The sequence below is a fragment of the Hyla sarda genome, chromosome 10 (assembly GCF_029499605.1).
Source record: "Hyla sarda isolate aHylSar1 chromosome 10, aHylSar1.hap1, whole genome shotgun sequence".
NCBI classification, from domain to species: domain Eukaryota; kingdom Metazoa; phylum Chordata; class Amphibia; order Anura; family Hylidae; genus Hyla; species Hyla sarda.
Genome location: NC_079198.1, coordinates 31,770,151 through 31,784,998, shown reverse-complemented (window position 1 = coordinate 31,784,998; position 14,848 = coordinate 31,770,151). Strand labels below are relative to the sequence as shown.

Sequence of the window (14,848 nt, the reverse complement as noted above, 5' to 3'; positions counted from 1 at the left end):
GTTAGCAGGAAGCACTATGTCTGACTTGAATTAATTCATTACTTCTTTCAGGGAATACAGCAGCTGATAAGTACTGGAAGGCTTGAGTTATTTTAAATAAAAATAATTTACAAATCTGAATAACTTTCTGGCACCAAATGATTTGAAAATTATTTTAAATCATTTCAGTGTAATCACACACACCCGATTCGCTGCAGATTTAAAGTTGCGGATTCGCAATTATGGATTTTATTAACTTCAAATCTACAGAGGTTCAATAGTAGGTAGTTAAAAGGGTTGTACAGTGATAGAAATATTATTATTATTTTTTTTTTTAAGTGCATTGAAAAAAAAGCTGCTGTTCTGACACTCACTGGGTACCTGTTGATCACCAGTTTCTGATCTTGACCCTCAGGAAATGCCCATTTATCCAGTTACTGGCTGAGGCAGGTTATCGTTGAAACCAGTAACTGGCCAAGCAGGCAAGTCCTAAGTGTTAAGACGGGGACCAGGCAGCGGAGATCAGTGGTGACCAGTTTAAAATTAAGAGAGATCAGGCAGATTCAACACCCCCCCCTTTTTTTTTTCTTCAAGCCAGACCCATTATACATAAAATTTGTATCCCCAGACTACACCTTTAATCATGCTATGCCATAAATTACATAACTTATGTCATACACTAGTTCCCATTACTAGTTATTTATAGCCATGCAAATTGCTGGGAAATATTAGCTGGGAAATGTTTATGTTTCATTTTCAGGAATGTAATTCTGTAAATGACTTCACATACAAATAATATAACCCTGCTGACATTGCTAATTTCACAATTAATAAACTTCCCATTCTTCATTTTCGGTTCCTTGTTACTTTTATGATTATCACAGTTCCCTACATTTTGTCCTTATATGTTTTACATGGTCTCCACAGTAGAAAATATAGTGAAACACTTTGCCAACACGCACCCCCATTTTAACAGGGAAATTTAAGTAAAAAGATAAAATGTAAAATAAATGACTTGGACTAAATGCCACATCATCCCCCCCCCCCCCCCCCCAACTTCATTTTCTTCTGCACCTCAGTTTGGTCCTGTCCCCTCCAGTGCCACATCATTCCTTCCCTTTTATCAGTCCCTGTGCCACATTTACCTCTATCATCGCCACCCCCTATGTCTCATCATCCCCCCATGTCTCATCATTTCCCCCTGTCATAGACCACCACTAGCCATACAGACATTAAGCCTTTAGTGCCTCCCCCACCATCATTTCCCCCTGTCTCATCATCCCCCCACCCTGTCTCATCATGTCCCCCATCATTCCCCCCTCATCATCCCCCACCCTATCTCATCATGTCCCCCATCATTCCCCCCTCATCATCCCCCACCCTGTCTCATCATGTCCCTCATCACCCCCCCACCCTGTCTCATTGCCCCCCAGCCTGTCTCATCATGTCCCTCATCATTCCCCCCTCATCATCCCCACACCCAGTCTCATCATGTCCCCATCATTCCCCCCTTAAATGTAAGTTTTAAAAGTGCCTGTTATACGCCGATAAATACGGTACATACCTCAAAAAAGAAATCCATTGAGAAAGATTTAATAAGAACCCCAGAGCACCTCCAAAGGGCCTATATCCTTTCATATGTAATGTGGTCCCTAAAGTTACCATATTAATTGGTTCCAGGATGACCATTTGACTTTCATGTGTTGAAACCATTCTATGCTAAGACCATAACTGTATGGAAACCTGGTAATTGTTTTTGAAGCCCCTAAATGTCATCCAAAAATAGGAAAAAGTGAAGATTAAAGAAAAATAAAGTAAATATCTATTACAGATAAAGTAGGTCCTTACATATAAATCTAACAAAAGGCTGCTGGAAGCTGTAAATCATTGTTTCTATAGGGGAAAGGAGCTTCTTCAAGGTCCTGTACAGTACACACAGTGTCCCGAAAAAGTAACATGGTGTCCAAAGGAGCAGCTAACCCTGGCACAGACAAAGAATACTACAGAACATGTAGTTCCTTCCTGTACTGTAGGGAGGAGCTACCAGACAGTCAGTTAGTGCAGGCACTTCAGTAATACAGGTGTTTTACCAGTAAAATGCCCATTCTGATTGGTCAGTTCTTCCAACCATTGACACATTTCGCAGATCTGGACTGTCCTTAGCATTGTATGTTAAGTATGAATTCTAGTTACAAGGATCCAGAAAAGACCATAGTATGTTGAAAATATTATAACTAGAGACCATTGTAAGTTGAGGGATCACTGTTTATATTCTTCAGAAGTCTATCTTACAATAGATTTGTTGCTGTACTTATACAATTGACCAATCTTGCATGTTTTCGTCGGACCGAGCAATGTTTACAAGTGGCTCTGCCTTGAGCACCAGAGATATGTCATGATAGTTTGATATATGATAAGGCTATGCTCACACATTATTTTTTTTCCCCATTTTATTTGTATGTACCAAAAGTAATTGACCATTTTATGGTACAAAAGATGACCAAAATCTGACATCTTTTTTCAGCTATTAAGTGTAATAAAACTCAAAGGAAAAATGCTTGTTATATATACACATTAGCCCAGATTTATCAATCTGCCTGAAGTCAAACTGTCTGGTTTTACCCACAACAACCAATCACAGTTCAGCTTTAATATTTCAACGAGCTCTGACAAAAAAAAAAAGAAAAAAAAAAGCTGTGCTGTGATTGGTTGCTATGGGCAAAAGCAGATGGTTTGGGTTTTGGGCAGATTGAAAAATCTGGGCAAGTGTATTACTTATCAGATCACATATTGGTAATGTTTCGGCCCTCTTAGGCCTTGTACACAGCAGCTCTGATATATAAAAAGATGGTACCAAAAATTGTGTGTGAACATGACCTAAAGGTGTCATTTGTGGGCAATGGACAATCACCACAACTGAGGGGGTGGCTGAAAGGGATATGTGAATAATACAGACATATAGATAAAGGGGTACTCTGATGCTAGACATCTTATCACCTATCCGCTGGGACCCCCAGCACCTCGAGTTGGCTGAAGCATGAATAGACACCAGGGCTTCACAATCCCAAAGAAAAAACTGAAGAATTTTTTCAATTTAAACCGAAGATTTTGGGTAGCTAGTGCTACTATAACAAAATGTTTAGGCCCAGACTCAGGCCCAGCAGCATCAGTAAACCATATATTGGCTGAATGTCACAGCCTGGAGTTGACATAAGCATGAAGAGACCATTCAAATGTATGATTTTTTTTTATTTAAATTTAAGGTTTTGAAATTTAAATTAAGGATTTTGAACTTTTAACTCCCAAGTTTTAGTGTCCCGGGCCCCAGCGTGTGGGTACAAAGTGCCAAATCTAACAAGGATTCACATGTCACATGGAAGCACAATGACAGAGCTTGGAGGTGGCATCATCATGAGTTTACAAGAGGGCTTCACATCCCCTAACATTAAAAAGTTAATGTTGAAATCTGTATACAAGATATATTTTAGCTAGTGCTTGTTATAATTCGGCTAGCTGGATGTGGATCCTCTGTGTTAGCGAGGGATTGGCGTGGACCGTGTCGGTGGACCGGTTCTAGGCTTGCTACTGGTTTTCACCAGAGCCCGCCGCAAAGCGGGATGGTCTTGCTGCGGAGGTAGCAACCAGGTCGTATCCACTGGCAACGGCTCAACCTCGCTGACTGCTGAGAAGGCGTGGGACAGAAGGACTAGGCAGAAGCAAGGTCAGACGTAGCAGAAGGTCGGGGCAGGCGGCAAGGTTCGTAGTCAATAGTAATAGCAGGAGGTCAGGAACACAGTGATGGTAAACACAGTAGTAGCTTTCTCTAGGCACTAAGGCAACAAGATCCGGCAAGGAAGTACAGGGGAAGTGAGGTTATATGGACAGGGGGCAGGTGGAAGCTAATCAGACTGATTGGGCCAGGCACCAATCATTGGTGCACTGGCCCTTTAAACCTTAGAGAGCTGGCGCGCGCCCGCCCTAAGGAGCGGTGCCGCGCGCGCCAGGACGTGACAGCCGGGGACCGGGACAGGTGAGTGACTTGGGATGCTATTCGCGAGTGGGCGCCTCCTGCTATGCGAATCGCATCCCCGCCGGCAGAGTCAGTGCAGCGCTCCCGGTCAGCGGGTCTGACCGGGGCGCTGCAGAGAGAGGAACGCCGCGAGCGCTCCGGGGAGGAGCAGGGACCTGGAGCGCTCGGCGTAACAGTGCTAACCTCAAAAAATTTTAGGCACAGGCCCAGCAGCATCATAAAACCATATAGTTGCTGAAATACACTGCCTGGAGCAGGCATCAGCATAAGTTTACAAGAGGGCTTCACAACCCCTAACATTAAAATGTTAAAATCTGTATACAAGATGTATGTTAGCTAGTGCTAACATCAAAAAAATTTAGGCACAGGCCCAGCAGCATCACAAAACCATATAGTTGCTGAAACTTACTGCCTGGAGCAGGCATAAGCATGAGATTACAAGAGGGCTTCACAACCCCTAACATTAAAATGTTAAAATCTGTATACAAGATGTATGTTAGCTAGTGCTAGCATCAAAACATTTTAGGTACAGGCCCTGCCGCATCCCTAAACCATATAGTTGCTGAAACACACTGCCTGGAGCAGGCATCAGCATGAGTTTACAAGAGGGCTTCACAACCCCTTACATTAAAATGTTAATGTTGAAATCTGTATACAAGATGTATGTTAGCTAGTGCTAACCTCAAATTTTTTTTAGGCACAGGCCCAGCAGCATAACTAAACCATATAGTTGCTGAAACACACAGCCTGGAGCAGGCAGCAGGATGCGTACATAAGAGGGCTTCACAACCCCTAACATTAAAAGATGAATTTTGAAATCTCAATTGAGCATGTATGTTTGCTAGCGCTAGCATAAAAAAAAATTTAATATCCAAGACAGTCCCAGCAGCATCAGAAAACAATATATTTGCTGAATGACACAGCCTGGAGGTGGGGAAAGCATAAGGAGCCCATATAGTGTCTGAATGGTACAGCCTGCAGTTGACCAAAGCATAAGGAGACAAAATAGTGGCTGAATGAAACAGCCTAGAAGTGGCAGCAGCATCAGGAGTCCTGAAAGTGACCCTGTGCGGTGGGTGGCAATACCAGTACCTGGTGATGAAGGTGGCTGGAATGTTTGTAACTGGGGAGCAGTGCCTTAATATGGCACTATCCATATTTGTGAAGTGTTGGTGTAGCACCATGGTCAATCTACTCTGATGCATCAGGCATTGGTGGGTGGAAATCCTGGCTGATCCATGCCTGATTCATCTTCACAAAGGTCAGTCTCTCCACATTGTTCGTGGACAGACGAGTTCTCCTTGAGGTGACTATGGCCCTCGCCACACTAAAAACCCGCTCTGATTCCACACTACTGTCCGGGCAGGACAGCTTTTCCAGGGCAAACTCTGCTAGTTGCGGTCACAAATCAAGTTTGGCTGCCCAGATCTCCAGCGGATCTTCAAGGTGTGTTGGCGTGGGCATGTCAAGGTATGCCACCACCTGCTGGTTCAGGTCCTGCTCCATGTCTACCTGCTGCTGATGAGTTGCTTCACTATGCGGGTGAAGAAAGCTACTCATCAGCGACTTTAGACTCAGGCTGCTGCTGATGAAACTGGTACTGCTGCTGCCACCCCACCCCTCCCCCGAAGCCATGGCAGTGGAAGTTGAGTGCAGAGGGCCACCCGAGTAAGACCTGCTAGTGGAAGGACGATGGAGCCGATAGGCATCAGAAAACGGACTACGTAGGATCTCTCTGTAGTAAGTCAGTTTGTCCTCAGTGTGTGTAAAAAAGGCCCCCATTTTGTGCCGGTAGCAAGGGTCCAATAAGGTGGAGAGCCAGAAGTCATCCCTTTGTCGAATGGTGACAATTCGGCTGACACTACGCAAGCAAGTGAACATGCATCATGCCATTTGTGCAAGTGATTCCGAGGGACTGCCTTCCTCCATCTCCACTGCATACTGCTACGGTGTGTCTGGATTCTCTGTCTCGCCTTCCTCATAACCCTCTAGCTCCATCATTCTCCTCCTCTCCTGTCAGATGACTAGAAACACCGCCCATCTAATCAAACCTAAAATGTGCTCCACTGTGCCCCTCATCCTCCTCCTTCTCCTCCAGTTCAGCCCCCACAGGGCTCATGTGGCCGTGAGATGTATACACAATGTCTCCATTGCCCTGACCTGCCATCGTTTCCAACACTTGTTGTAGGATATGAAGCAGTGGAATTACGTCGTTCATCCCTCTTATAAGGGAGGGATCAGGACACTGATCCCTCCCTTCTTTTAGCTTGTGTGCCAATGAGAAGGATGCAAATACAGTTTTCAGAGATTAGCAACATCCCTAGCAAATAATAGGAAAGTAGTTATGAAAGTAGTTGGTTGAATTTTGCATGGAAAAAAAGTCAAAGAATATGCGAAATTCGCAAATTTAGGACAAATATTCATCCATATATTCGTGAAATATAGCGAATTCGAATATGGCCTATTACTTACAAAGACTGCCTAAGGGTACGTTCACACAGGTGGATTACCTGTGGAATTTCTGCAGCGTGTTTGCTACAGAAAATCTGCAGCAGATTTTGCTACCATTGACTTCAATGGGTCATGGGCGATACGGAAAAGAACCAGAAGGATGTGAAGCAATTTGCAGAGTCTCAGGTATTGATGGATACATGGTGGCTCCTTACCGGTTAAGAGGTGGAATTTATTGAGAAGGACAGTTAATAATAATAAAGGAGATTCATTATTGTAATTAATAAAAACAGGTTTTAAAGGGGGACTCCCCTCTTCATCAGCTCCTCATATCCCTCCCTCATATCATGTCCACATACCCCTACTTTATATCCCAATCTCATATCCTGTCCTCAGGTTTGGCTGAGCTGTGATGAAGAGATTAAAGGCTGTAATTAAAAGGCATGGTTTGCTAGAGAGTTGTCACTTTGCAGCGTGGCTTGAACCGAGTCAGACCGATGCACAAAAAAAGCCAAAATGGGAGGGTCATGGAGGTTTGTGGGAGGAGGCGTGGCATTCAGACAGAGAAGTGGAGCTGTGGACTGAGCTCTGATTCAGACATTGTGGCTGAGGGACCAGTGATGAGGTAAGTAGGTGCAGCTAATCTTTGATGAAGAGATTGTGGTTGAAGGACCTATGATGTGGGTGCATCAGGCGAAAATGGTGTTGTCGCCCATGAGTTAAAAGAAAAAAGGGCCAAAATTTAAAAGAAACATACCCTTTGGTGGGGGCCAGACCGACACACTCTCCTGAAGATGCAGAGCAGATTTTGAGTAAGGTACCTGATGTTCAATAGACTTGCATTGGACTTCAAACAAAAACCCCACATAAGGGGGTGGGTTATTTTATTTTTTATTTTTTTTTAACTCTACTATATTTTTAGTGTACATATAAGTAACATGTGTATCATGTTTTGTTGAAATATCTCCAGCCATTTGGAAGTGATGCTGGAACATACACACATACGCACCACACTGAGTTTTATATATAGGTATAGCTGAGTAGCCGGCGTTGCCCGGTTTTTCCTTCCTAATCCTTGTTGTGGAGAAAAATCAACAGAGGAAGCTTTTGACTTCATATACCATCCTCATATCTTGTTGTCATATCCCAACCCCATATCCCGTCCTTATATCCCATCCTCCTATCCCGACCTATCTCGTCCTCCTATCTCGACCTCCTATCCCGTCTTCCTATCCCATCCTCCTATCTCGACCTCCTATCCCAACCTCCTATCCCGATTTCCTACCCCGACTTCCTATCCCGACCTCCTATCCTGACCTCCTATCCCGTCCTCATATCTTGTCCTCCTATCTCCACCTCCTATCTCAACCTATCCCGACCTCCTATTCCCTACTCCGTCCTCCTTTGCCATCCTCCTATTTCGACCTCCTATCTACACCTCCTATCTCCACCTCCTATCCCAACCTCCTATCTCCACCTCCTATCCCGACCTCCAATCTCGACCTCCTATCTCGACCTCCTATCCCGACCTCCTATTCTGACCTCTTTTCCCGACCTCCTTTCGCGTCTTCATATCTCGACCTCCTATCTTGACCTCCTATCTCGACCTCCTATCCCGACCTCCTATCTCGACCTCCTATCCCGACCTCCTATCCCGACCTCCTATCCCGTCCTCATATCCCGTCCTCCTATCTCGACCTCCTATTTCAATCTCCTATCTTGACCTCCTATCCCGACCTCCTATCCTGATCTCTTATCCCGTCCTCCTCTCCCGACCTCATATCCTGACCCGTAATATGTGCACCAGGTATTGAAATATCTCCAGCCGTCCCGTCCTCCTATCTCGACCTCCTTTCCCGACCTCCTTTCCCGACCTCCTTTCCCATCATCATATCTCGACCTCCTATCTCGACCTCCTATCCCGACCTCCTATCCCGACCTCCTATCCCGACCTCCTATCTCGAACCCCTATCTCGAACTCCTATCCCATCCTCCTATCCCGACCTCTTATCCTGTCCTCCTATCCAGACCTCATATCCCGACCCGTAATATGTGTATCAGTTATTGAAATATCTCCAGCCATCTCGACCTCCTATCTCGACCTCCTATCTCGACCTCCTATCCCGACCTCCTATCCCGACCTCCTATCCCGACTTCCTATCCCGACCTCCTATTTCAACCTCCTATCCCGACCCGTAATATGTGTACCAGGTATTGAAATATCTCCAGCTGTCCCGTCCTCCTATCTCGACCTCCTGTCCTGACCTCCTATCCCGTATTCATATCCCGACCCATAATATGTGTACCAGGTATTGAAATATCTCCAGCCGTACGGAAGTTATGTGGGAACATACATTTCCCAATGATTTGCATGGGACTTTAAACAAAAACCCCGATCCTCACAAATGGGGGTAGTTAAGGGTTAAATTAACCTGATTTGACCTCCTATCTCGACCTCCTATGCCGTCCTCAAATCCCGTCCTCCTATCTCCACCTCCTATCTCGACCTATCCAGACCTCCAATCCCCTATTCCGTCCTCCTTTCCCATCCTCCTATTTTGACTTCCTATCTCCACCTCCTATCTCCACCTCCTATCCCAACCTCCTATCCTGACCTCCTATCCCGACCTCCAATCTCGACCTCCTATCTCGACCTCCTATCCCGACCTCCTATTCTGAACTCTTTTCCCGACCTCCTTTCGCGTCTTCATATCTCGACCTCCTATCTTGACCTCCTATCTCGACCTCCTATCCCGACCTCCTATCTCGACCTCCTATCCCGACCTCCTATCCCGACCTCCTATCCCGTCCTCATATCCCGTCCTCCTATCTCGACCTCCTATTTCGATCTCCTATCTTGACCTCCTATCCCGACCTCCTATCCCAATCTCTTATCCTGTCCTCCTATCCCGACCTCATATCCTGACCCGTAATATGTGCACCAGGTATTGAAATATCTCCAGCCGTCCCGTCCTCCTATCTCGACCTCCTTTCTACACCTCCTATCTCGATCTCCTATCCAGACCTCCTATCTCAACCTCCTATCCCGACCTCATATCCCAACCCATAATATGTGTACCAGGTATTGAAATATCTCCAGCCGCCCCGTCCTCCTATCTCGACCTCCTATCTCGACATCCTATCCCGTCCTCATATCCCGACCCGTAATTTGTGTATCAGTTATTGAAATATCTCCAGCCTTACGGAAGTTATGTGGGAACATACATTTCCCATTGATTTGCATGGGACTTTAAACAAAAACCCTGACCCTCACAAATGGGGGTAGATGAGGATTAAATTAACTATCCTATATTTTAAGTGCATATATAAGTAACATGTGACCAACTATTATCAAAATATCTCCAGCCGTTTGGAAGTTATGCAGTAACATATATTTCCCATAGACTTGTATGGGACTTTAAACAAAAACCCTGAACCTGGCAAATGGGGGTGTGTAAGGGTTAAATCACCTATCCTATGTTAGCCGTTTGGACGTGATGCTGGAAGATATACACACACATACACACACACACACAAATTGGGTTATATATATATATATATATATATATATATATATATATATATATATATATAAGTAAAAAGCAAAATAGCCAGCACAACAACCTAATACACGGGTGCACACTGCTATGGCAGATACAGAGTATACAAAAAAAGAGGATTGTAGCAGCACACATTGGTCAAAAAATTGAGGCTCTTAGCGCACTTTTTGATCAAAACGTGTCCTTCATCCACCACGGGGAGGTGGCCTCATTTAGCATGGGACCCTAGCACAAATTCTGAGCCTAACGATCAAATATCCACTCACCTCTGCTGGGCATATAGCCTCTGACAGGGTGACATGCTGGATCCATAAACAATTTAAAACTCCACCTGTGAAAAAGGGGGAGGGGTGCACAGCTAAAGAGGGTGCCATTTACCCCCTGAGTTGTACAAACAAGCAAAAAGAAAAATAGCCAGCACAACAATTGTTTATGGATCCAGCATGTCACCCAGTCAGAGGCTATATGCCAGGCAGAGGTGAGTGGACATTTGAGCATTAGGCTCAGAATTTGTGCTAGGGTCCCATCCTAAATGAGGCCACCTCCCCATGGTGGATGGGGGACACGTTTTGATCAAAAAGTGCGCTAAGAGCCTCAATTTTTTGACCAATGTGTGCTGCTGCAATCCTCTTTTTTTGTATACTCTGTATCTGCCATAGCAGTGTGCACCTGTGTATTAGGTTGTTGTGCTGCTATTTTTCTTTTTGCTTGTTTGTACAACTCAGGGGGTAAATGGCACCCTCTTTAGCTGTGCACCCCACCCCTTTTTCACAGGTGGAGTTTTAAATTGTTTATGGATCCAGCATGTCACCCAGTCAGAGGCTATATGCCCAGCAGAGGTGAGTGGATATTTGAGCGTTAGGCTCAGAATTTGTGCTAGGGTCCCATCCTAAATGAGGCCACCTCCCCGTGGTGGATGGGGGACACATTTTGATCAAAAAGTGCGCTAAGAGCCTACATTTTTTGACCAATGTGTGCTACTGCAATCCTCTTTTTTTGTATACTCTCTCTATATATATATATTTGTGTGTGGTGTCCCGGTACAGGACCTTGTCCTGTTCCTGTCCTAAGTCCCCTTAGGTAGAGTCCCTGCAGTCCATAGGGCTTTCCTGCAGGGCTCACCCCTTGCTCCCCTCATATAAATGTATTTCTGTATATTGTTTAGTGTGTATATAAAGGTCGTATAATTGTATAGGACCTTCCTAGGTCATGTGATATATTGTAAAAGTTGTACAAATGTTTAGGACCTTCCTGGGTCATGTGATAATGTCATGTGATGTACCCAGAGTTCCCTTGGTACAGGACCTCCAGGCTTTGCACCAATGGGCTTTAGTACAGCCCCCCTAGTATATAAGGGGCTGTAGTCTCTAAATTCACTCTCTTGGTTCCTGCTCATTATCCTGTACACTTCAGTAATACCAATTCAAGCACAATTGCAACTAGGCCAAAGACTAAGGAACCTGCAGCTTATAAAGAAACGTGAGTTACCAAGCTCTATCTACAACTCCTAGTGACTACTATTCAACTTAATTATACAATTAGTAGCACAGTGGCCTGCATAAATCTCAATACTACAAGTCCCAGCAAAGCCTGTGAGTTATCCTGCATCCCGGTTACCTTAAGAGAAACTGAATAACTGTAAAGATTGTTCTATAAGAAGTTTAAGTAAAAGTTCCAGTTATCTCATAAATCCTGCTGTGGACATTCCATTTATTTTCTGGCATTTTTGGTCCGGTTCTCGGCAGGTCCTTCTATACAAAACAACCGCACCCTGGAGTCATGACAAATCAAGGGTTAATACCACCAGACCCTGTAACACCATTGCCTCACCCAGTCACCACAACTCTTTTGGCGTACTACGAACAGGATACAGGTGTGTGCCTTTAATAACTTTGCTACCCTGACCACCCGCAACGAAAAACGGGTGTATACCGTTATTGCAAGTGCCATAGTCCTCTCCCTATGCAGGAATGTGTTTCATGAACTGCCCAGAAGTATCGCGAGCAGAAATTAAAATTGCGCCCATAAGTGTACGGGCAGGGCCGGCCTTTGGGGTGTGCGAGCTGTGCGGCCGCACAGGGTGCCATAGCAACAGGGGTGCCTGTTTTTTTTTACCTATTTCTAGGACACGGGACCCTTAGGAATCATTGCAGGGCTGGTCCATTATACATGGCAGTCATTAGGGAGATGAGGAGCTGTGCATGTATGTTCTCTCTCCCCTGCTGTGGCTTATTGTGACCGTCCAAACTTACGTCCTCCCAAGACAGAGGAGGGGGATGTGAAGGAGCTGTGCACCTACGTCCCCTCCCCCCGCTCTGTGTTTTCCTTTCCCTGTGCAAACTTGAAAGCTCCCGTGGTAGATGATGTCCTGTGGAGACACAGCAGGGGGGAGGGGCTGTGTACGTCCTTGCTCTCCCCTTGCTGTGTCTGCCTGTGTAATGCAGAGCTGCGTCCTTCATGGTGTGATTTGAGATTTCCGAACCCATGCAGTGACAGGAGTAGATGCAGCCTCACTGCACCGATCCCCGGCAGGGTAAGTGAACTTGCGGGCGGTTGTGGAGGTGATAAGAGGAGGGGGGTGTTATGGGGGCAATGAGAGGTGCAGAGGGGTGTTATGGGGGCGATGAGAGGTGCAGGGGGGTGTTATGGGGGTGATGAGAGGAGCAGGGGGGTTATGGGGGCGATGAGAGGTGCAGGGGGTTGTTATGGGGACGATGAGAGGTGCAGGGGGTGTTATGGGGGTGATGAGAGGTGCAGGGGGGGTTATGGGGGCAATGAGAGGTGCAGGGGGGTGATGAGAGGTGCAGGGGGGAGTATTATGGGGGTGATGAGAGGTGCAGGGGGGTGATGAGATGCGCAGGGGGGAGTGTTATGGGGGCGATGAGAGGTGCAGGGGGAGTGTTATGGGGGTGATGAGAGGTGCAGGGGGTGTTATGGGGGTGATGAGAGGTGCAGGGGGGTGATGAGGATGATGAGAGGTGCAGGGAGGGGTGATGGGGATGATTAGAGGTGCAGGGAGGGTGATGGGGATGATGAGAGGTGCAGGGGGTGATGGGGATGATGAGAGGTACAGGGAGGGGTGATGGGGATGATGAGAGGTGCAGGGGGGATGGGGATGATGAGAGGTGCAGGGGGGTGATGGGGATGATGAGAGGTGCAGGGAGGGGTGATGGGGATGATGAAAGGTGCAGGGAGGGGTGATGGGGATGATGAGAGGTGCAGGGAGGGGTAATGGGGTTGATGAGAGGTCCAGGGAGGGGTGATGGGGATGATGAGAGGTGCAGGAGGGTTATGGGTGTGATGAGAGGTGCAGGGAGGGTAATGGGGTGATGAGTGGTGCAGGGGAGGCAATGAAAGGTGCAGGGGGGGTTATGGGGTGATGAGGAGAGGGGGGTTACAGTAGTGAAGAGGAGGGGTTTGGCGGGGGATTTGTGTGTGATGAGGACACAGAGGATAAGAGGGGGTGTATATGTATATATGATGTGTATGCATGTATTTCAGAATTATATTCAGGGTACAGTGTGTGGCAGTATTATATATAGTGGATACAGTGTGGGGCAGCATTATATTCAGTGTACAGTGTGTGGCAGGATTATTTTTAGTGGGTACAGTGTACAGCAGTATTATATTTAGGGTACAGTGTGGGGCAGTATTTTACATAGGGTACACTTTCTGGCAAGGTTATAATAATTACTGTCTTCATGCAGAGGATGAGGATCTGCTGACAATGTGAGGAGCCAATGATGTCTGGATGTCAGACTCTGCAGAGAAGATGGAGCTGGAGGAAGACCTGGTCTCTGGACCAGATGAAGAAGAAAAGATAACAGAGAAGATATCACAAGTCAGAAGACGTCACTCAGGTCACTGATATCATTTTGTATTCTCTTGACTGACCCATCAGAACTGTAGTCACTTATAAGTTCTGCAGTGATGATGGGTAAAACTGTGTCCAATCTGTGTCTCTCCAGCTGTTACAAAACTACAACTCCCATTGCCAGAGGCTCTCCAGACATGATTGGAGTTTTAGCTTTCCAACAGCTGGAGAACCACTTCAACCGATATGATTGGTGGGGGTCTCAGCAGTAAACCAATGCTCGGACCACCCGCGATCTATAACTTATCCTTAAAATAATATTGGGGGCAGGCCACGGGGGCGCCATAAGGTTAGCTTGCACAGGGCGTCTGAACACCTAAGGCCGGCCCTGTGTACGGGACATTACTATTGAAATTGTGCTTAGCTGGGGCGTTACAAAAAGTTAGGGGGGAGGTGAAGATTGTCTTTCTGTGGCCATGTGCAAAATCCGCAGCGAAGCCATGCTGCGCTCTCCTTTGCAACAAGTACCAGCAAGAGTTAATGACTTACTTGAAAAACGCGCGAAAATGTCCCACGCTGGTCCGCAACCCGCCCCTGGGCGTGGACATCAAGTGGCCGTTCCGATGCCGAAGTGCAACCTTTCTGCACTGCTTGTGTTTGCCGAAGAACATGAAGTCAGCGCTGCACTGATGACGTCCTTCCGGTTGGCCACCATTTTTTCAGAGCCTCTTATAAAAGAGACTGCGCGACCAGCCCTCTTCAGTCTGGAACAGGCAGCAAGGAGTACAGAGATGGTGGAGCCCACCGAGACATGTGAGGAGAGTCCTAAGATGGCGCCGAGTCAGCGCAACTATTCCAGGAACTCTCTGACCACTTGAAGCAGTTTTCCCTTGGGGCTGAGGAGGCCTGCAACCTACCCCCGCTTCCAGAGGACGACGAGTGGCCAACCACCCCGAAAAGGGAATAACCGCAGACGTCGGGACCTGCATCGCCGGTGAGACTGTCCCCTCACCA

The 14,848-nt window shown here is 46.4% G+C and overlaps 1 protein-coding gene across 3 annotated transcripts in view; it reads right to left on the bottom strand.

The window, feature by feature from the left end:
- Positions 1–14,848, bottom strand: part of LOC130293462 (immunoglobulin superfamily member 1-like) — a 99,412-nt gene that overhangs the window by 38,124 nt on the left and 46,440 nt on the right. The window contains exon 1 of one of the 3 annotated variants that reach the window (XM_056542160.1): positions 11,953–12,040. The exons of the other annotated variants lie outside the window; for them this stretch is intronic. The gene's annotated coding sequence lies outside the window, so the exon portion shown is untranslated. Of the gene's footprint in view, positions 1–11,952; positions 12,041–14,848 lie in introns of those variants that run through there. 3 annotated transcript variants of the gene reach the window in all.